At 31.7% G+C, this 25,489-nt stretch overlaps 1 protein-coding gene across 2 annotated transcripts in view; it reads right to left on the reverse strand.

Moving 5' to 3' along the window:
- LOC130901543 (rho-related GTP-binding protein RhoU-like) overlaps window positions 1-13,129 on the reverse strand; it is a 134,478-nt gene extending 121,349 nt beyond the window's left edge. For both annotated transcript variants that reach the window (XM_057812995.1, XM_057812996.1), the window contains exon 1: window positions 12,776-13,129. The gene's annotated coding sequence lies outside the window, so the exon portion shown is untranslated. The remainder of the gene's footprint in view (window positions 1-12,775) is intronic.
- Between the last annotated feature and the right edge of the window lie 12,360 nt (window positions 13,130-25,489).

Below are 25,489 nucleotides of genomic sequence, written 5' to 3' on the forward strand. Positions count from 1 at the left end.
TTGGTAGGTCGTCCTGGCCTTTGATGCGTGTCTACGGGGATCTCAAATGTTCCTTCCAACCAAGAATTATTGGCCGCCAAAAAGTTTTCAAGTATTCTGTACGTCCGAGACCACCTCTTTATCAAATCACATTTAAAATACGAAAACTTTTTTTTATCACATTTTTATGTTCTTCTGTGTCCCCGTAACACACAAGTAAATAATTTTCTAAATATTAAATTTTTTCATTTATCGATAATGATTGTTGCTCGTTCATTTTATCGAAGAGGTCTTTACGAGTCAACATTTTTACCCCCGAGCAGCCAGGTGAACCTATAACAATAAAAAAATAATATTAACACAAAAACATAAAATCCGATTTTTCCTATTTTTGTCAAAAAAATTTCAAACTCGTTTATTTTTGAAACTAGCAAAAACTAGCAGCTGATTTTAAGCAGTTTTCTTTATAAGACTTTATACTATATAATGAAATTCAAAAATGTAACTCAGAAACGTGCGGAAGTAAAGTTTTCTTTCGATTGAAATTGAAAAATAAAGAAAAAACATTTCTAAAAAAGGGTATTATTGACGGCTCATTAAGTCATTTATTGACAATATATTTAATACAATTTCATATTAATTTAATAAAGGCTTACCTTTGGCATCCATCACTTAAACAAGCAAATATGACACGACACATAAAATATTCACCGAAGAAAATGATATACGAAAAGGGCGTCAAGAACTTTCACGTGCAGTAACTGCGACTATCAAGTTTCGACTAGTAATGCAGCGCGCTCGCGCAGTCTAGGGATGTGGGTGGGGTTGGCTATTGTTCGTCAGGTAGTCTACTATTCCAGGAAAAAAATTGTTTGTCATTAGTCGATTATTGGAACTTCGACTTATGGCCGCCTAATTCCTAGAAATCTACGTATGGGAGCTGGTAGGAGAGCAGCGAAGGCTGTGAAGTAAGTCATTGGTGAGCAGCGCGCTTACATGAAAATAGCCGTTCTCCACTTACTTAGAACTACTACTTACTACAACTTAGAACTTTGTTCTAATAAGAAAAATTAATTTTTCCTTGGTACCTACATCTCAAATATATAGCAGTAATGAATTAAATTATTTGTAGTTTTATTAGATGTACAAAATAGAGCTATAAATTTTACTTAATTTATTTAGATCTTTTTTATCATATATAGCTTTTTCGTTATTATGAATGTGAGCTATTTCTAAAAATTCTCTTTTTCGTATATCAGATTTCGTTTCAAGAATTTTTGAATCTTTATAATTGAATTTATGTTTTTTTATATTTCATGATTCATTAATGCAGTTCTATTTTTATTTATCGTATTGATGACCTCTTAGTCTATTTTCTAAATACTGAGATGTTTGCCCTATGTAGACAGCGTCACAATTAGTACAAGGCACTTGATATATAATATTACTTCTTTTGTTTTTTGGTATTTTATATTTTAATTTAGTGGAATATTTGAATAATGTATTATGTCCTTTATGACTTATACTTAAATAATTCGATAATTGTAGGAAAAGTCCTTGTACATATGGTAAGGAAAAATGTTTTATGTTTTGATGTTTCGTTTCTGTTCTGTTTTTTAATTGATTGTAGTGTCTGTTAATTTTTTTCTTGAATATGTTATTTATCATTTTTTCCGAATAATTATTTTCTTTCAATGCAGTTTTTGCCTTTTGAATAGCTAAGCATCTAAATTCAGTATATGATAGTTGGATAGAACTATCAGCCAAAGTATCAAGTTAGTTTCGTATACCAAAGAACAGAATGTTATAGAACTGCCTTGATGAATCATGATATATCAAAAAAACATAAATTCAATAATAAAGATTCAAAAATTCTTGAAACGGAATCTAATACACGAAATTCATAAGAACGAAAAAGCTATAAATGATAATAAAAGATCTAAATAATTTAAGTGAAATTTATAGCTCTATTTTGTAAATTCTAATAAATTTACTTGATTACTGTTATATATTTGAGATATGGGAACCAAGGAAAAATTAATTTTTCTTATTGGAACAAAGTTCTAAGTTGATTTTATCCTTATTTTGATATTCATGATGAAAACGATCTATAAATTAGCAAATTGTCAGTGTCATTATCATATTTTGATAAAGACTTAAAGAAAAGTCGAAACGTCAAAATTTATCTTTCTTTTAAAAACTATCAAGAAAACGAATTTTAAAACAGAAGAGACCTAAAATTTATATGCATTAATAATTTATTTTGTCAAACAGCATCCATTAAATATTAATGTTTGAATGTATAATTTAGAAAATATACTTAAATATAAGTTCTGATTTCGCAACTTTAATGGCCTATAACTCAGAAATGAGGGGACGTATTAAATTTTTTTTTCTTGTCACAGCATTATTTTACTACCGAATTTTTTGCATCAAGTTCAGGAACACCCAGTATATACGTATAAAATAATAATATTCTAAAGCAGATCATAACAAGTATTTGATTATTTCTCTTAAATTTTACGAATTTAGTGGAATGTCATTCTCAACTTGGTATACTTAATTGTTTTGATTGCTTAAAACCTAGATACTAATATTTAATTACGATCTACGCCAGACAGATCATAACATTATGTGGACCTTTTCTAATCAATCACAATTAAGTTCCTGGACAACCTCTGTATATGTTATTCTTTTAGAAATAGGTCATATATTTGCACTACAATAGTAAACTGTTAATAAAAAATAGATAAGTAATACTTTCGAGTCATTTACGTATTAATCGAAAATAGAAATGAATGAATTGTTGACAGCTTGTCTCATAAAACCCCTAATAACATGGGAAGCATCTATAATTTATTCAAAAAAGAAAATAACTACTTCTGTGCTATGAACTTCGACAAAGATTCTGCAGATAATCTTATCGAAAAATGTTTGTTATGTGCATCAAATGTATGAGTTATTTAACTTCGTGTCTTCTATCTAAGCGATAATTAGAAACTACTCTTCTAATTAAGAAGAAGACAAATGCAACATTTCTCCATTCAAAGAGGTCATATCGATACTTAGTGCATGTTCCTTTAGGAAGATAAAACAACACGACATATCATTGCATGTATTAGTTAATCAGTAAAGGAAGGATCATGATTTTTATTTGACAACACATACAGTCAGAGAAGAAATTTTGTCTTGATGAAAATTATTAATATATCGAATAGCATGTACTCCTAATATCGAATATGTGGGATATTAGAAACATCTAGTTATCATAAAATATTGATTTTTGCACTCAAAAAGAAACAGAAATTAATAAGCAAAAAACAAGTGAAATGATGTATGAAAGGAACAATGATTAATAAGTCAAAAAAAATGTCACACTCATGTTTTTTTACATCCCGCTCATCCTCCATAATCTCATAGAAAACATTAATATATCATATACATGACTGTGCTCTTGTATCGTATGAATAAGAGCTCTCTCGGTTCTATCTAAATGGTACCTTTCTATTTATTGCACTATAGAATGAAAATCAATGAAAGAGCTCGAGGGCTCTCATAAAAAGCTCTGAATTATACGAAGCTACCGTCATCAAAGCAGTAGTGGATGGTTGTGCTCTCTTACTAAAACACGCTAGAGAAAACCGTGTACAAGACTAATATTTTATGAAATTATTGTTTGTGCTATGAAAGGAACAGCCATTTCCAGAGAATATGTTATCTTATTTTTAATTTTTGCTAGACGTCATACTAGACTACTAGACATATACTTTTTGGTTGTGCAATTGGACTAACTTCTTAATGAATTCTGAGTGATGTTGGCATTCTTTTATGGCTAATTTGAACAGCGGATTTATTCTCTTTGAACACATGCCATCTTAATACTCATAGCAAGCAAATCTGATTGTCTCAATAACTCGGCTACCTAATAGCGTGTTACCATTTCCACGATATTATTTTTCAGCCCTGATCCAACCTCTAATGCATGATATGTATTGAATGGGTGCATAAAAGCTACATCTAACGGTTGTAACTATTTGTAAAGGAAGAACGCATACATATGAAATCAATGTTGTCGTCCCAAATTAATTGAATCCATGTTTAGGATATTCTGGTGGGGCTCATCTGATATTAGTATTAGTTGTCCTTCGAGGATTTTACATACTACTTGATGTGCTGCACTGCGAAATTATGTGGAAGAATAATTTTCATTTGTTTCTCCTTTATCTGTTAACACCGATTCATTAGCAGCGAGACTTCCACATTTCCCTCAAGTAAAAATAATTTCAGATATTGTTGAAATATCAGCACCATTATAAAAAATAACGAACTACATTTGACTCGCAAAACTAATGTTCTAATAATTTTTGCTGCTAAAAATGGCGTCGTCATCTAGGCTCCTCTTTTACCACGGGATAACGTGGACGACTACAAAAAGTTTCATTCTAAAAAGAATTTTATTATCGTTTCTTATTTTATTGGATATAAGTGTTGAAAATGCTTCGAAAATAACCTTTACATAATAGGACTTGAAATAATTTCACAAAATATTTTTGATACCTTTATATATGATGATTTCAATTTAAGATAGTGAGAGGTTGTGTTGGCTCCCAAAAGGTTGAGGTTATTCAGTTGGAAACCAGCCTAAAACATTGTTTCTCTTAAAAATAAATGTGATGTGGTTATGCTTATCTATGTTTTTTGTTTTTATGTGCATTACGATTTAACCTTATAATGAGATATAGTAAACTCATATATGAGGTGGATGTTTCAATATCAGATCACATAAAAAGAGTTGTACAATAAATCCAGCCATTTTAATGACCTATTAAGCAGAAAACACAAAAGCTTTCTTGTTGAGTGTGTAAAGGTAATAAAGTTTTTTTTGGGTTCAAAATCCTTGTCTACAAATATGTTATACACTCAATAGGTTTATTGCAGGGAGACTTCACTCTTCAACATTTGTTTTGTGAATGGCGCCAACCATTATTGCCAAAGAGTATTAATAATTTTAAGAAGTGATGACAATAAAACAAGAAACTCTGTAGTAAACAAGAAAATAGGTAAGTTAATCCCCGTCACTCACTCAACAAGTGCAATAATCCACAGGCTTAGTCAAAAATAAGCAAAATATTTCCCATATTATACTGAAAAAATACGAGGAGTGAATATATATATATATATATATATATATATATATATATATATATATATATATATATATATATATATATATATAGCGCCTAGCGCTATCATTTTACGAGAAACAGACGCAGTTGCAACCGAACTAGTGGACGTTGCGTATAGTAACGTCATCTCTAGTCGAGTAGCCTAACTATTTTCTATTATATAGAAACAAAGCGAATAAAAGGGAAAAGTAGTGAACAAGCAGTGAAGAGAGTTAAGTATACGATGTAAGTGAGTAATTTTAGTGCAGTGTTATTCGGTGACCGTGTTAAGGATACATACGTGATTCATTATTACTGTCGAAAAATGGAGGGCAAAAATAAACTTAAAGGTGATAAACTTAAAGGTATAGACTACTGGAATAGTGGTGTAGTCAAGGGGTTTCTAATAAAGAAACAAATTTGGATTTAGCTATGGAAGCTTCAGCTACCTTGCATGCTGATAAGAAGATTGCCATGACAAGCGGGTCCTCGACCTTAATCACAATACGGTAATATCGAAATCGATGCCATGTCGCTGGTGCCGTATTCGATACCTTCAACTGCCGAATCTGCATCTAGACTGCAACAGGCCAGCATGCCTGTTACCTCTTCTTTTACAACAGTAGATAATTTGGATATGGGTTTTTTCGCGAATCAAGAAAAAATGTTGGATGAATATATTAAAGTCCAAATTTTAAAAAAGCCGCGGAAACCACCCAGAGATTATAAGTTTCCTATTTCCACAAAACGAAACTTGCGCTTTCAATTTAAATGGATGGAGTGATTGCCCTGGTTCTCATATTCGGAATATAAAAGTCGAACATACTGCAAAGTTTGCGTGGTAATGGGACGTTCGCTTGATGAAGGTAACTGCATCAAAGGATCGGCCAGCTGGTAACCGAACCTTCTTGTGAATGGAAAAATGCTTTAGAAATATTTGAAGCTCACGCGAAATCGGGATACCACAAGCGAAATTCAGAACTGGCAGATAATTTTCTAAAAGTAATGTCTTCGCAGGCTTTTCCGGTCTTCTGAAAGAAAGAGGCAACAAGAGGAGAATCGAAAAAAACTAATCACCATCGTAAAAGCAATAGATTTTTTGCGGCAGACAAGGGGCGCATACAAATTAGTACTAGTACTAGTACCTGAATAACCACTGCAGAATGATGGTAATTTTAGAGCCCTGTTACGGTTTGCGGCTGAGTCTGGAGATAAAGATCTGGCTGAGAATTTGAATATTTCATAGAAGAATGCGCTGTACACAAGCTCTCAGATCCAAAATGGAATAATTGACATTTGTGATGAATTGATTCAACATAAAATAATTGAAGAAGTAAAGAAAGCCAAACTATTTACGATTCTGGCTGACGAAACAACCGACATCGGACGTGTAGAACAAGTCTCGTTATATATTCGATAGGTTGATTTGACAGATGACACCATAGACTTAAAGAGATGTTCCTTGAGTACATTCCAACTGTTGATGTTTCAGAATCCGTTCTCGCAAATCTTATTAATACTACTCTCAAAAAGCATGGACTTGAATGTTCTCATGTAGTTAGTCAAGATTACGATGGGGCTATGAGTGAATATTTGCACGGTGTCCAAGCTTATGTTCGCCAAGAATGCCCTTTTGCTCTTTATGTACACTGTAGTGCACACTCTCTCAACTTTGCTATCGCCGTTTCATGTTCATTTGCAAATGAAAGAAATTGCATTGGGATTGTGCAGTCTGTTGATCCCTACTTCCGACATTCTAGTCAACGCACTGCTTTTTTGAAAGAAAAAATTTAAGAGCTTGAAGAGCTACTACCCGTCAGTGGGTCAACCAACATGAAGCTATTATAAGATTCAGGAAAATTTATTCAGCGATTGTGAATGTTCTCGAAAAACTCCAATTTAATCAAAATAAGGAAACATCGCAACAAGTCGCCCAATTACTAAGTACGTTTCGATCTTCGAATTTTGTGATGTGTTTAGTGATTCTTCAAAAAGTTGCTATACATTGTCGCAAAACAATTACAAACAATTGACATCGATATGAACACGGCATTTAAACATGTAGATGATGTTATTGATGTCTTACAACTCCTGAAAAACAGCACATGAAGATGCAAAGGATTCACTGGAAGAAAATGGTGGTCTTCGGACAATTAAATAGAGTGAACATTCCTGCATTGGATGTGTACACGTATTACAAAATTAATTTGTTCATTCCATTTCTTAATCATACAATTCAACAATTGGTTGAAAGGTTTACCAAATATCGTAAAGTAGTAGTATCAACATTATCTGGTGTGCTACCTTCACATTTTACTGCTAGTTCTGAAATTGAAGAAGAAATTTCCATGTACTCGTCACTGCTTCTTGAAAGCAACATATCAGTGGTTAAAGCAGAACTTGAAGTATGGAAAACAGTGATGACAAGTATCTCGCCTACCCCGAAATCTAGTTTGAATTTCCTACATATATGCGATAAAAACCTTTATCCTAATATTTACACATTACACTAAATTTTGGTTACCATTCCTGCATACACTGCTTCCCCAGAAAGATCGTTCTCGAGCCTAAGGAGACTGAAAAACTATTTACGAAACGCTACAAGTGAAAACAGACTTAATGATTAGGCTCTCATAAAACTCATGCAGATGAAATAGTGGATATATGTAAAAGCAAAAGCCGAAGATTTCTTCTTTAATGGTTTTAGATTTAGTGCAGAGAACGAAATTAATTTAACCATTTCATTTAAAGTTAGGAACTTTATGAATACCTATGTCCTAATTTTTTCCGATGAATATATAGATATTAAATTTCATGTAACTATATTTTTGTTGTTTTATTTACTTCAAAAGAAACCCTGGCTAAACTCTAAATCCTGGCTACGCCCGTGAAATAACCGGAAAAAACGGAATTTGATGAATTTTTGTGAACAGACAAATTTTTTATATTGCAATGGTTGGAATTTCATAGTGATATATCTCAGCAAAGAGGATACTGTACCTCTAAAGTAAGTAGGAAAGCAAATCATATTCTAGTGAGAATTAAATCGAGCGATATCTATTGAACACACCAGATCAATGTAATTTTTTAGTATTTTTCCAAAAAAAGCATCAATAATAATCGAAAGACAGGACTATTGTAAAACAATATATGAATTACAAACATTATGCATAAGATCAAAACGAACTAAAGTAAATTTGTAGAAGGACAATGAGATCACAAGCAGACGCATAAGCACAAGATAAATAAAAAATAGGAGAGGAGCGAGTAAATACTCGTGATGAGCAGTAACAAAGATAAGAGAAAAGCTTATAGGAAAGTAGAATGACTGGAAGGTATATAGAATAACATTATACTGAAAATGTGAAGATACATTGCGAAGATATTGTAAAAATAAACGACAAAAAACAAAATAGTAGGATCTACTAGATGGAGATGTCTGTATTTATTACCTTATCTTGTTGTTGGCTATAAAATAATCTGATATTCACTATGCTCATGATATAATTTGCTATTAAATGGAAAAAAATATGCTTAGTATCATTATTGAGAGATCTAAATAAAAAAACACTGAATTAATTAGTAATCATGATCTAATTCGCACATTATACTTATTACTATATAAATCTGTATAGGTAAAATGTTGATCTGAGGAACTTGATCAGAAAAATTTTCATCTATGTCAATAGAATGATACTTTAAATCTGAAAGATGTCAGTTGTTCAGGTCATTTCCAGAAATATCTCTTAAATTATAAACTAATTTGGGAATTTTTTTTTATACAATGTATGCATGTTGAAGGAAATTATGCTTCAAAATTATTGGACATGGATAAAATATCGTAATTTTTTTGGTCGCCTGCATAAAAAATGTTAAGTTTTGCATTTTTTTCGTATCAGATTTTTAATTAGATTTGGATTTCTACAAAATGTTTAATATGTGTTAACATTGGTTAGTTGTAATTTAGCACCAATGTTAATTGTCTTACTCGCAATTTCAAAAATCACCACGGAGCGCTTTGAGCAAAAATTTGAAAAGCTGAGTACTAACCGGTAACATTATGTTTCGTGGCTCTAATTGCTTGTGCAACTTTGTCTAACGAAAGGAATATGAGACGAATAAAGGTAACATCTTAGGGTTGTAATAATTTACACTGCCACAGAATATACATACAGAAAAAGTGAAAACAATACCAGGTGTCAACAGAAAAATCTGTGAACCAAAGAGCAGGAAAACTTTACAATACTCATAGGAGTTGTCTGTGACATTGAAAAAACAAGACCAAATTGAGTGAACCAATCAGTAATTGCTAAAATATTAAATCTGTTATCAGATTTTGATCTTGATTAAGATCTACCAAATCGGCGAGAATTAACTTCTCTATAATGACCCAATACACCAGTATTGAGTAGGTGTTGGGTTTTATAAGAACTACAAGTTACGATGCAGAACTATTAAATAAAGTTCAGAGATAAATAGTTTTTTTGTACAACTGCCGTGACACTCCTAATGACAACTAACTATGTGGAAGTGGTTTTTTACGTGAAAGCGTATGGAAAATATTTCAAGCGTGTATTTTTTATACACTATTGGGATTATTTGAATATCAAAATGAAATTGAATGTCATTCTAAATTCGCCTATTTTATTATCAAAATAAGGCAACTACACAAAAAACTATAGTGTAAATAACTATAAGATAAGTGAAAATAAGCACCTAATTTAGGGAATATTTTTTACATGTTGATTCTGTAAGTGGCAATAGCAACAATCTTATAATTGGATAAATCACTATAAATTGGATGTTTACCAGTATTCGTCAATGAATCAGAATTATGTAAGACCTTCCAAACCATGAAAGTATAGCAAACAACTGGCTTAAAAGTTATTGCGACATAGAAATGTAAGAAATAACTTGATAAAAAAGGGCAGGGCATTAACCTCTGGAGCAGGGCTGGAAACAGAACAACAACGGCAAAGAATGACTTCTCTTCTATCTTCCTTGGTACAGTATTGTGCAGGCACACATGTATTTTATTTTGTTAGTCAGGGATATGAATGTCTTATAGACTATGTCTGCAATTCGGTAGTTAGAAAATAAAGATGCTATTGATGGTGTTGGTGGTTTAGGTGGATTTTTGGTTACTCCAAGCTGGCTGCTTCAAAGCTGCGGAAAGAAATGACGTAAGAAAAAAATTGGAACATGGATAGGAATTATGTTTCCCAAATAAATAGAAACTACGACTTTGAACGGAACGGATTTCATAGAAGTTGTTTTAAATAATAAAAAATATAAAAGGAGAGATGTTGTGATTATGAAAAAGTAATTTTATAAGCTCTACATTTGGCAAGCAAAGTAAGAGAGATATTGGAAAAGCTCTCTAGCAGTTATAAATGATAACATCACTACAAATTCATATTAATTAAATTTCAAACTGTTGCCTTTGGTCGGCGTTAAAAGAAGGGAGACCTTATGAACTATGAAATTTAATGAGAAAATTGTACAGCAACCGTAAGTACAAAGCCTATAGAATATGCAAACGTAAGGTTGCCTATATTTTACCTTGCCTAACTATTAGGCTGCAAGATATGAGCAGGTATTTTGCTCTTATTGGTTTATTCTATAAATTGAAGATAAAAATAAGCGCTGTTGTATTGCGAGCACAATGATAAAGGGTTGCCCCCAAAACGCCTCTCATGAATGGCGTATGTCGAATTTTAAAAAATAATATTTTTATGTGACTGTGAAAAGACAAATAGCAAGAACAGCAATATTTTGGAGCAGCAATATTTTATAATTTTAAAAATTTTTTAGCAAATAAATTTTGTCAAAGAAAATTACAAAAGCAAATTGACATTTAGAAAATGAAAAATGCAATTTTTTTAAATAATTTTTTGGAGAAAATTCATTTATTAGAAAAATTAAAAAATTGTGAAGCGGCTGCTAACTTCAATGTCATTAATTTGAAAGTTGATTGATAGAATAATTTGAAATATCATATATATATGTAATATATTCTAAGTGCTGCATTAGATCGTATAAATGTTGTCATGATCAAAAAACAGAAAGCGGTGTGTACTTGCTTGGAATTTCAGTCTTTTTTCAAGAAAATAAAGAAAAATGAGCAAAATGAACTGTCGAAAATTTCAAATTTCAAATAAAAAAATAAGAAAAAAGCAAAACCAACGATATTATATTGATTACAAACATTTTATTATAGAATAATTTTTCAAATTGCATCTTTAATTTTTATTTCATTTAGTAGATCCAAATTGATAAGTAATATTTATAGCTTTACAGAAATTAACAGATGATTGAGACCCTAATTCAGTTGTGTAATAGATTTTCAGCTATTTACTAAAACATAATAAAACAAATTTATATGACAATATTACCATCAATCGAATTTTTCACAAATAAACTATGTTCAACTTCTTCAACCGTATTTTGATATCCATTATTGAGATATTGATCCCCCTTCTAAGGAGATGAGAATGTTTATGAGTCTTTCCCAAACACCTAAACACTATGAGCACTTTCACTAGTGGCTTTAAGCCAACTAATGGCATAGGTGACTAGACCTTTTATATATAGAGAATCTTTTAGCTGGTATCACTATTTTGGTGCTCTTGAGAATTGCGCCATTGATAGGATAGATAACATAGGGGTTGAGTTAGATTTTGCAAACTGTTTTACAGTGAAAGTGACTGATAGTGACACCGGTCATATTGGCAAAAGGTGAGGTGGCATCAAGACATTCCCGATATACGACTGTACACAGTATTTTCGATGTTTTCATAATTTTTTAGTTTCTCACCTACAATTTCCTCGACGCACGTGATGTTGCGGTGTCTGATTTTTTTCCTGTACGAAATCTTTGATAGTTCGCACATACAGGGAGCAAATCGACATGTCCAACCATTCGGGGTCTGTAATCCAAACTGAAAACGACAACAGTCAAGCCATCTCAACTTCCCCTCGCGAACATCACGTTTTTTAAATGAGATGTAATTTACTATTCGTCACGGCATAGCAGATTTTGATTCAAAGAAAAATTAGACTTTGTTCTATTCTGATATTACTTTCAACACATACAAAAGTGATAGTATGATCTATCATTCACAATATTTTAGGCATATCTCAAGATTCATCATATGACTAAAATTTAATTCTATAATTCACTGTAGATAACGATTAGATATTTTGTTCGCCAGCTTTTGCTGGTACGCATAGTTCAAATAGCCGCGTTGACTGTTGTGATTTTTAAATTGTGATGTTACTGTGTGTTATTAACTGGTAGTTATAAATAAAAACAACATATTTATGTTGACATTTGCTAGACCACACATAAATATCGAAGGTCAAACATAATTATTCATCTAAAGAGTGCTGATCATATATTTGGCGATTTGCTAAGATTGATAAAATAGTTATTTATGTTTGTTTACGCACGAGGTACTTTCACAGACTTGTTAAATAATCAATGTTGAGATGTATTATTTATCAAATACGAGAGGGTTTATAGAATTCGTAATTATACTGTTGTAGTTGTAGGTATGATAAAAATAATCCAGTATACGTCACAGAAAAACAGAATGACTATGAATGAATTTTCAGGGAGATATACTCACCTTAGATCCTTCCGTTCACCAAAACTTCAGAGAGTTGTTTTCAACAAAACTTCGCCAACCAACCAGCAGTCTTTTTTATACAAGAGTTTATTTCAAAATTGTTGTTACTTGTTCAATGGTCGAAGTGAAGTTGAAATCTTTTAAGAACGAGGCAACTACGAATACTGTAGCTTGGTAGTTGGAGTTGTCTACCTTACAGGAGAAAAAAGTTTAAACTTATAATAATTTTAATAGAAATCCACTGGTAAGATTAACATATACATAAAACTACTTATATTTGATATGAACAAGCCAATAAAAGTAAATTAAGAGAATATTGGCAAAAATAGTACTTATAATACCATAAAGGAAGTCTCACACAACAACTTTAAATACAAAACAACATCGGAACGTTGCCAAACAAAAAACAGTGTACATTTCAGTTGAATTAATAGTAGTTGAGATCACATCGTTAGGTACGCAAAATTAAAACCCAACATATTACAATAAGTCGTGCGATTGACACACAGATGGCGCTGCCATTGTAAAATCCATATGACGTTTATGAAACGTTTATGAAGTACCAACTTTCCAAAGACTATGTGTAAAATTTCATGACATTTCGATTAGACTGATAAATGACAGCCATTTAAGTGAAGCTAATTTGGTTATTTTCAAAACAATGGATTCAAAACAATTTCGTTCGTTAAATTATCATTGCTTCTTGATAAGAAAGATACTCAGTAAAGGCTTCAAAAGTGTTATCCGGACTCTGCTCCATAAAAAAGAACCATTTGTTATTGGTTTACTGAATTTAAACGTGATCGTACAGACAACGATGATGGTGAACGTTCTGGTCGTCGAATTGAGGTGGTTACTCCAGTAAACATCAAAAAAGTTCACAAATTGGTTATATCTAATCGTAAATTGAAATTGTCTGATATAGCCAAGGCTGTAAAGATATCCGAAGGCAGTGTGTTCACAATTATGCTTGAATATTTGACCAAAAGAAAGCTTTTTTCAATGTGAATGCCGTGTTTTCGCACAGCCAATTAAAAACAATAACGTGTTGATGATTAAGAACAGTGTTTGGTCATGTTTTCACGTAATAAATCAAATTATTTGCATTGATATTTGACAATGGCTGAAATATGGATCCATCACTTCACTCCGGAATCATCTGATTGGACTGCATCCGGTGCACGTCCTACGAGTTGTTATATATTTTCAAATAGTGGATATATTTTTTAAACTTATTGAAAAGACGCCCGTGTCAGCTTAGAATTAAAACGTGTCCTATGTTTACATTTCACGTTTGCCAATAAAAGAGACTTTAATGTCCTAAAATGAAAAATTTCTGACTTTTCTTAAATTTAAATTGAAAGAACATTTAGGCTAAATGGCAATTATGAAACGCATAGCTTAATTTGATGGGAACTTTAATTTAAAGCTTCCTTAAATTGTATAATGAAACCGGATGTAGTTTATTCTATACAAAATTAACACATATTTTTTATCATCAAGAAATTATTATTACCGAATACAATATGGGGATTGATTTTGATCTTTGGTTAGTAATTCATGATGATATATTATTTTTTTCTTACATTATTTTAATATACGTGTCAATATTTTGGATAAAAACCATTTACTAACAACTATGCAATTTCCTGAAATAACTACTCAAAATATATGTTTGTCCAAATTGATTTTTGTTATTAAAATGAAAATGTTGATATTTGATAAATAATCCTAAAATTATTATTAATAAAGTAAATCCTTTTTATAGGCAACACAAAATACATTTTGATCGTAAGTAGAGGATTCTCAGTGTATTCGTATTTTTAAATAGAAGAATTAATTCTACTTTCCAAGAGATGGCGACGGCTATACAAATATGAGAATTTATGAAATTGTAGGGGACGATACACAGAAATATGAACGAGTTTTTAAGAACAAAATGAGTAATTTTACGATTTAAGTAAACATTTTACCATAATGATAGAAATAATGAAGAAGAACCAATGAATGGTACATATTGTACTTATAAATCAATTGCAAAACTAGTTGGAGTATGTGTTCGTATAGCTTGCGTTTTCACTACTTTACTACTTTAGATTTTTATTTTGTTGAGTGTATATTTTGTTTTAAAAATCCTTTAAATATCAAGATTTTGTATAAGTAGACTTGAAAATTTGTGGTTATCAAAATTTTGTAGTAGTTGGTTGGCTTTCAAGTACAGTTTAGTTTAAAACTAAATTTCTGGTTTGTACTTAATAGCATAAATATTTTTATTTCTACAATGTATAAGTCGGCAATATCACTCAACAGATAAGCTAAATAGCAAACATACAGGGTGTTCCAAAATTATCTTTACAACTTCCAAAATTCATAACTTCGAACATAAACAAAATATTTATATTCTGTCTTTTGCATGTATGACTGGAACTAATAAAGTTCTTTTTTCAATAGGCCGACTAGTTATAAGCGAAGATGTGAAAACCACAACAGTAAGCTCAATGCGTGTCATGGTTCATAGAGACGACATCAGATACACAGGTTCAACGGAACTTCAGGAAAAACTTCCAAAAAGACCCACTATCCAGATCCTCCATCCATGTATGGCAAACATGCTTAATGAGCACCGGATCAGTATTGCTTAAAAATGGTGCCGGACGACCTAGCACAAGTCCAGAAAATGTGGAGCGAATACGGCAAACATTTCAGTACAATCCGAAAATTTTAATTCGTCAGGCTTCATAGCAACTCTAAATGCCTACAACCACAATTCACAGGGTTCTTCATAAACAGTTGCGTCTGTATGCCTAGAAGGTACAGTTGCTGCAGGCACTGTTACCAACAGATTTACCAAAATGTGTGGAATTTGTCGTAGACATGTTACAACGTATTGAGCATGATGAAGATTTCTCGCAAAAGGTGTGTTTCAGTGATGAGGCTACGTTCCATGTGTCATAAACTGCCACATCGTACGAATTTGGGGTTCTGAAACCCCACATGCAGTAGTCGAGCTTCAACGAGACAGCCCAAAGGTTAATGTGTGATGTGGGCTTATGCACAACAAAATTATTGGTCCTTTCTTCTTCATATAAACCACAGTTACTGGCTTGAAAACATTGCTCTTCCTCGATTGGAAGAATTAAAGCTGATTGTATACTTCCCACAGGATGGTGCACCACCACACTGATTGACAGCAGTTCGGGAACACCTCAACGAAACTTTTTCCAACCGATGGATTGGACGGGATGGCTCAATTCCATGGCCACCAAGGTCTCCGGACATAACTTCCCTCGACTTCTTCTTGTGGGGTTATCTAAAAAAGATTGTTTACCGGACACCGGTTAAAGACATTGATGACTTGAAACGCCACATTACACAAACTTTTAGTACAATAACAGGCGACATGTTACAGCGTACCTGGCTTAAAATTCCATTTCATGGAGTTTAAGCTTCTGTTATGGTTGGCTATTGTTTATGAAAGAGCCAAAAAAGTGTTTTTGACCACAAATGGAAGTGGATTAATATATATGTTCTATTTTAATATCGAATGACAGAAGAAAGGAAACGAAAAATTCACTTGTTTTTTTTTATGAAGAAATTAATTTTTTTGTATTAGCATGTGGCAAGCTAGTTTCAAGGTTATTTTAGAAGGAAAAAATTTAGTAGATTTTTTTCAATTAATCGCATTATATCCAATTTCTTTTAAAGTAGTATACCATTCAAAGAAAACACCTTTATAATTGAGTTCTCTAGAGAACTATAATTCTAATTTTTTTAATTGAGCCCTATGCATTTCGCAACAGAAAGTTATATCGCTAGATAAAATTCTGTTGGAACAAAGTCTCTCCGTCGCTTACCTAGGAAGCTGAATTGTTCAAATTAATACCACTTAGTAGGGTTGATTGTATGTCTCAGTCAAGCCATGAAAAGCTGATTATACCTTCTAATGGACCGACATTTTTTTCCTCCATAAGGTAGTAGGAGTAGCATATTATACCTACTTCCAACATGGATTAATTCCAATTTACCCCAATTCATATATTTGGGTGTTATATTCACACAGTTTATTATTGATAGATATATTATTCACTTGTATTGATACATTCGTGGTATACCTATTGCAAAACGAAGCGATATTGTATCATCATTTTATATAGAATTAAGAAATTGATAGGTATAGTGGACTTAAGAGTTATAATTGAAAATGTTGACGGGTAGAATTATAATAAAAATCTAAATTGATTTCAATTGGCTGCATCAGTGTAACCATGTAAAGAAGGTCGACGAATAAATTAATCTAGAATTTTTACTTATGTTTACGTAGTTGGCTATATCTTCCTGTTCGATAATATAAAGTGCTACTTTTTCAAGAAAGTAAATCTTGTCTTTTGAGTTCACATTTCATCAACAAATTCTTTAGTTTTTGAAACAAGATCTTTAATAGTTTTCTTTTTGTCTAAAACAACTAAAACATCGGTTTATGATTGTGACCTCAAAGGTAGTTGTAGTTTTTTAGGATGACGTCATATGTGTCAATGTTACCTCAACGTTAACTCATCACGTTGTTTTTACAATCCAAATATTTCAAATCCCATATTTTCATTATGGTTGTTTTAGATTTGGCTGCAGATATGCATTCTCTCCAAGACTTGAGTTGAACATATTAGATCTATGAAAAACTATATTGCTGATTTAATTACAAATAAATACAAAGTTCTTCCGAACGATACTACTGCTGCTTCTTAGATAATACAAAATCTAAATAATATTCTGCCTGTTGTTGTCTAACCTATCATTATACATATAATTTGCAGTTGTGGTATTGAATATTGTTCGATTGGATGAAATCCATTATTGTTTTTTGTTTTTCTCTAGCTCTCAATGACGATTGGATTGTTGTTACTGCAAGTATAACTTAATCTATACCAAGAAATTGTTGTAGTCAGAATAGGATCATAAATAATGAGAACGATGTATCAGCCTTCGACACAGATAGGAACCTCTTATAAAGCAGTATCTTTGATTTATTGATGTTGATAGCCTTATAAGTTGGGCGTTCTAATCACTGAGTATTAACCAATGTGAAATTTATTCTAGTTTTTCAGCATATATCTATCCGAGTTGTATGAGGAATAAGCTGCATCGAAAATATTCGTTTAGATGCTTAGCTATTCAAAAAGTAAAAAATGCGTTGAATGAAAATAATTATATATAATATATATAAAAGGATTAACAGATACTACAATCAATTAAAAAACAAAACATAAAAAAACATTTTTCCTTACCATATGTACAAGGGCTTTCCCAACAACTATCTAATTACTTTAATATATATAATATTAGTATGTCATAAAAGATATAATATGTAATCCAAATATTTCACTGAATTAAAAATCTAAAACACCAAAAAATAAAAGAAGTAATATTATATATCAAGAGATTTGTACTAACTGTGACGCTGCCTACATAGGGCAGACCTCTCAATGTTTAGAAAATAGACTAGAAGGTCATCAATACGATAAAAAAATGAAACTGTATTAACGAACCATGAAATATCAAAAAAACATACATTCAATTATAAAGATTCTAAAATGTTTGGAAGGGAATTTTTAGAAATGGTTAACATTCATAAGATAGAAAAAGTACTGCGACTAGTGTTCTGAAAATTTGCTTTTATGGGTTATCCGAAATGCTCGTTTCATTTAAAATAATTTCAGTTTTCTGCAACTTTCGGTTATACCGGAAGTGCCCATACAAGAAACCCCAGAGTTGACAAAGGGGCCAAACCTGGGTCAGTCCTGGGAAGCCTAGCTTCGTCGTAACTGTATTGGCCCATGCGTGGGCCAGGCTACTTACCTTAGCTTCGGCCATACCAATGATTACCCAGACTCGGGCCAAGGTTGGTTGACACAGCCTTGGCTATACCAATGATTACCAAAGCTTGGGCTAAGTCTTGATATCCCAGCCTTGGTCATCAATTGACAATCCAGGCTTCCTTGTTAACCCAGCCTTGGCTATTCATTGGGGGCCCAAGGTTCGGCTGTTCGGTCACATAGTGCGTGGTTCGAGTATTTTCGCCCAACACCCCGTCGGCAGCCATACTTTTTTTATCATGGATCTGATCAATTCAATCTCTAGTTTATTCAGTGTGTGTGCTTCTTATCACATTTTTTATTATTTATTACTACTAAAAGTAACCATGTCTGATGCGTATCTTCGAGTTCAAAGATGGCGTGCTTTGAATAGAGAAAAAACAAACTCAATTGTGAACGGGCAAAGCTTCAATAATTTAAGTGTGGACATCATCAGTTCTGTAAGTAAGGTTAACGATAGTGGTACAGTAAGAGTAAGATTAAATATGAGAATTTATGTTTGCTTGTTTTTAAAATCATATTGAATAAAAAATTAACAACGATAAAGAAGCAAAAGTTATGTAATTAATAAGTCTTGGTATTTCTGTCCCGGCATTTAAGCTTTGCTCAGCCCTGGCATTTAAGCATGGCCCAGTCTTGGCGACCAAGCTTGGTCCAGTCTTGGCGAACAAGTTTGGTCCATAGTTATCACTCCAGAGTTTTACCAAGACTGGGCCAAGCCTGGCTTACAAGCTTGGCCCAGAGTTCTACATAGTTAGGCCAAGCCTGGGCCAAGCTTGGACCCTTGGAACATTCTTCTATGGGTGGACCCAAACTTCGGTATTTTAAGCAGAATGCTATTATTTTTATTAAATTTTTGGAATCTATGCAAAATTTCAATATAACTTTATATGAGGCATCGTATGCCTAAAGTCCACCATTTTTTAATTATTTCACATTTTCGAATTTTTGGGCACATGCAGCCCTCCATTAAAAATTAACTTCCTGTTCTGGTTATATCTACTGTTCATGGGAGAATATCAATAGTTGGTTCCTCTACTTTCAGCTGAGCTATTATCAAAAAATTTATGAACTTATTACTTCTGTGGTTCTATATAATGCTAATTAGTTCTAATGGATCATATTTTCACATTTTGGACCGACCTGTTTAACAAATGGGAATGATTTTGAATTTGATAGTTTGTTGTTATAGGTTTTAAGAAGTGTTTGATTATTTCTTTTTAACTATGTTTATTGCTGTTTGATTGAATTTCTGCAATGTGCATAGAAGATGTAATCTGTAGTTAAAGTGTGAGAATGGGAGACTGATACCAGAGTGTGGTTCATTTAACTGAGGTTCGCAATATGTTTGTAATTTGAGAGCTTCATAATTTTCAGAAGTATGAACACAATTATCGGTAGTATTCGTATCGTACAATAGTTGATCTTCTAAATTCCATATAATTATAAATTCTAAAATTCAATATATTTTCAATATAAACAAAGATAATCACATAAACTCTCTAAAAATATCATAAAAATTAATTAGAAAAGTCTATAATATCAATATGTAAGTCGTTGTATGGAAAATGCCAATTGCAAAAATATCTCCCTGTTGTTTGAGTGAATAAACCGATATTACAATCAAATAACCCCCGCTGGCAATGGACCAAATAAAACAGTTTTATTGCTTCTTTTGTTTCGAGACTAATTTGTTGGGTCATAAATCTTCATAATTAAATTGTTTTTCTGACCTCAATTAATTGATAGGGAGATATTTGTATAACCTGGTTTTATGAATAGTGATGATACTTGTTTGGCTCTATTCATCACATTGAAATAAAGCTAGGAATTTTGAGTGACATATTCGACAAATGCTGTTACAAAAAATTGTTGCCAATTGGTAAGAATAGTTATTTTCCTAACAAGTGCGCAAAGTGATACTTTCCCGCACGCGACTGCAGTTGTCCCGAACGACGCGGAGCGGAGTTTGGGCAAGCGGTCAAGTGCGGGAAAGACACTTTACGCATGAGTTAGGAACATTATTTTTTCTACGACCGTATATACAAAAAAGTATACCAACCCATTTTTCAAAAATTATTTTATTCCAACAAACATAATAATATACAAAATTTTAACTAAAAACTATTAATTATTATAAATATTAATATTGAAAACACAATTTGTTGTATTCTGTAGACTAGTAAGAATTGCCGGCCCAGTGGAGTTATTTGATTTCAACTGGAAGGTAGATGACGTCGGTGAAGATGGCATCAGTTGCAGGTCGCATAAAAATGACGATGACGGTGACGGCAACGGTTTTAAGTCATTTGTAGTACAGAGAAACTTTTTACCATCGAATAGCGGGACCATAATGTATTAGATTTCAAAACCTTACTTAGGTCTGAAAAATACGCCAGAAATACCTCTTCCTTATAAGTTTTGGCTCCTTTCTCCTTACACCATGTAACAAAATGGTCGTATTGCTTCTCATACCTTAGTCTGGATTTGGCAGGTAACAGCTCGGAATTAGCTTCATTTGCAGCCTTCAAAACGGCTTCGGGAAGTTATTCGTCGGATGAATCCATTAATATTATTGTATCGGATTCGGTTTAATGTGGTTTAATTTAAAAGAAGATTTTTCTTATTCGGTCACTTCCAAGACGTTTTGAACAACTTTGACGTTTTAGTAACAATTACACGCTTGGGTTGTCATAGCAACTGATATCAAACCAGTTTTGATATTTGTTTCTCGTTTGAAGAATATCACTTTCTCGCACTAGTGCGGGAAAGTGACACTTTCAAAACTAAAATGCGTGCGGGAAAGTGGGTTAAAACGCACGGTCGTAGAAAAAATATATACTAGCCGACCCGTCAGTGAATGTTGAGCTAAATTTTAGACCAACTAAATGTAGGAGATAATTAAGTTATTAAAAATTATAACATACGATAATTGATTATGATAATATGTTAAATTTTTGTATTTTACTGCATTTTCAATACTCTGATTGATATACACAATGTCAAATACGAGATTTTAGATTTTGTTGTAAGGATAAAGGAGTCAGGCAGTTTGTTAACATGTGTAAAGGATATATTAGGGTTTTATAATGTAATAGAGGAAAATATTAAAATATACCAAATATCCATACACAAACTGTAAAAAAATTGAGTTTATTCTCTAATCTTCTTAAAATGTTTTTTTTTTGATAAAAAAACTTTTGATGATTTTTATGTGATATTTTCTTTTTTGTTTATGGTTAATAAAAATAATTGAAGAGAGCTTCTCGGATTATTTTGGATTAACTTAGTAAAAATCCAATCTAAATATTTCCATTTACAGAATATATTTTTCTAAGAAACAATCAAAATCTTATCTCGTTAATATTTGCGATTATACAAAGTGACAGAATAAAAACTTATTTCTACTACCCAAATCAATTCAAAGGGATGTGATAGCCTATGTGAACTAGATTGGTGCTCGTCTAAAAAATAAAAATCTTTGCAGTTCAACTAATTAATCCGGTGAATCTGGTTAAGCGCAGTATATTAGTTGAGGGATGTATCAAATTTTAAAGGTAATAAATTATGTTTTTATCGATGCAAACTTCTAGGGCCACAGTAATATTATATTGTTTTGTTGGAAAAATAAGTGATTTTCTACCATAGATAAGTGAGAATTTAACTATCAAGACTTGCACACTAACCAAAAAAATTATTTTACATATCAATTATCATGAATTTCAGCAATTTGCTAACGTAATCGTAATAAAAATTGTATAATTGAAAATACGAAATACTGAAAATGGTTGATACAGTACTTTTTGAGAGTTTATACGTAGAAATTAAACAGCTAGAATAGGCAGTTTTCCTAATTATACTAATACTAGCATCAAGACAGTGATGAAGTTTTACTAAAATGTGGCTTTAAACATAAAATACTGTAATTTGCCGTTGGGGAGTGGATTCAGGATATTACTGCTTAAGAGCGCCTCGCTATTAAGGGAAGTACTTTATAATATACTTTTTATAAAAGCTGTCTATCGATCACATTGATAAAATTGGAATTCCTGGAACCGTCGGTGGAATTAATACTGAATAGACACTACAATAACTCAATTCACAAACTCTGTTTTTAAATTAAAGAATTAAGTAAATTGACAATTTAATAATAAATTGAAGTTACTTTTTGTTTCAATAATCCGGCTGGCGTACTGTACGAATATTATACTATTAAGAACGTTATATTAGTTCACAAACTTCTTATTAATTTTTATCTTATGCAATAATAATTACAAAAGTAGATAAAGGTATTTATGGTTGAATACGAGTACAATCACATAAATTATAAGATGAATAATAAAGAATGGAAGATGTTAAAGGGGTTAAAGTTGATAATACATGTAACTGACATAAGTATAAACAATTTATTGTGATAATAAACTTAATGAGTTCACAGTAATTCGTAAGTAAATGATAATGATGCGCCAGTGTGATAAGGGCAACTTTGAATCACTTAACTCGTTCCTCCATAAGTTCAGAATATCTGGGTTCGCAGTTTTTCTGTGTTCCTTTTCGTATTTTCAGGAAAGGCGGGCTTATTTTTCTTCATCCAAAGAATATTTATAATAACTAGTATGATGAAAACAGAAATCAAATATAGCCAATAAAGATGGATGTTTTATTGTTCGTGAAGCTTGACTAACTGGATATTGTTTTAAGCCACTTGAGAACTTTTTATTTCTTCAAAATTGATTCTTTGCACTTATAGGTTTGTTATTGTTTCGTTAGTTTTTTTCAGATAAATATACGGTAAATTGGAATATTTAAGACTTATTGTTGGTCGAATTTCTTTTCTTTTTCATTTATTTTTCCATCAATTTCTAGAAGACAGGTAGATAACTTCATGATACTTGGTTTTACGATGAAAAAGAGATTGTTTAATTTGCAGATAGTTATTTTTCCAGCTGAAATCACTAAAATTGCGCGTAGTTTTTCTACCACGGTTTCTCTATAATGTACTTTAGTAATAGAGCACTGGTTTTCTGAAGTGGTTAGTAGAGTGTTAATGCCGGCATCATCTTTGAATAGCAAATCTTGCTTGCAATTGAAGATGTCTTCTATTTCTGGACATATTTCCGTTACTGACCATTGTGTATTTTTAAGTAATACATAGAGATGGGGTAAGATAATAGTTTGGTTAAGAATGGGTATAGAATATACTTTATACAATGTGAACGGGATTGGAAAACAATACAATACTACTTTTTATGTTTACTTTTTTACTGAAAAGACTGTAATAGTTTATTAGTTTCTGGAATTTGATTATCCTATCTTTTCCGTATGTTTTCTGAATTTCCTTTATTTGAATTGCAGCCGCTAATTAAAGCAAGAGTGGAAAAAGAACTTTATCATCTGGAAAACAAAAACGTTATGGTTTTATATCATTTTTATGATTTTTTCTTGTACTTTGGCTTATGACAAAACCGTTTTCTTCAATGGGAGTAGGGATTTTCTCCCACTTGTTCAACATTTTGATAATTTTAGAGAGTTTCTTTTCGTATAAAGGTTTATCGAAGTCGATCAAAAGTAATATTTTCGCTTCTATTTATGTTCCGTTTATTCAATGTACTGCTTTGTTGATATGTTAGAAAATCATGAATTTGATTATTCATTGCTTGAATGTTTTCAGAGTGTTCTGGCATGTAATTAGAGAAAATTGGTTTTTCACTTAATTCAAGAGGGTTACGATAATCAAGTTTTCCTCTAACGATTTGGAATGGTGTATATTTTAGAGCGTTATGGGTTGAATTGTTATAGGAAGGTATGGTGTAAATCATCAATTGAATAATTTTCGCATTTCCTGTAAGATGGAGTGGAATCTTTTCAAAGGACTATTAGAGTTGAGATTTCTGTTTAATATTATTTTTCTTGGTATGCCATAATGATTGAGGTATATCATTAATTTATTTTTTATTTCAGTGCCCGTTTGAGTATTTAGGGGAGATTGTTAGAAAAAACGTATTATGTGTTTTGAAAGTAACTATCTAAATATGATCAAAGGGCTCATAGCCTATAGGAGTAGGTTTGAATACTAATTTGTTTGGGTGTTACTCGTAAATCTAATTTTGACAAGGTTGACATATATTTTCATGTCGTTCTACAAATTTGGCCAATAAGACTTTTTTAGAAGCAATATTTTCGCTTATACCTCTATAGTTTTGAAGTTTTGATTTCATGATATACTTCCATTTTTCTTGTTGGATGTCATTGTTTGTTACATCCTCCAAGAATGTATCGGTAATATATAAAATGAAAGAACCTTTATTAAAATATTTTTGAAAAACTCTTAATATTAGAGATTTGAGGTTTTTATTCTTAAAATACAATGCAGTAATTCGATTTTGTAATGAAATTTTCTTTAATTATTTTGAAAATATAGTTATCAAAGGAATCATTGGGTAAAAATATGGATAATCTTTGTCAATCAAAAATTTTGTCTTTTCTGATTTTTGTTACTTTGTCGTTTGAATATCTGAACACGAATTGAGTTTTATAGATATTTAATGGTTTTCTTAAATATGGGTCTAATCTAATTCGTCTCGTTGATTCTTGATGTTTTTATTGGAGTCTTTAACTTTGTCGGGTTTAATTGTTATATCTGATAAAATTTTGACTTTTAGAACTAAATTCACATCTAAGGTAAGTGATATTTTGTCTAAATCGGCAGTATTTAGGGAAGGTAGATCATTAGAATCGAAATTTGGTAAAAAAGAAACATTGTCGTGGTCTTTTTCGTCTATGGCGTTAATTTGGTTTCTTGAGAAAGCTTTTGTGTTTGTATATTTTCAACTTGTACATATAT

Source organism: Diorhabda carinulata, chromosome X (genome assembly GCF_026250575.1).
Source record: "Diorhabda carinulata isolate Delta chromosome X, icDioCari1.1, whole genome shotgun sequence".
In the NCBI taxonomy this organism is placed as follows: domain Eukaryota; kingdom Metazoa; phylum Arthropoda; class Insecta; order Coleoptera; family Chrysomelidae; genus Diorhabda; species Diorhabda carinulata.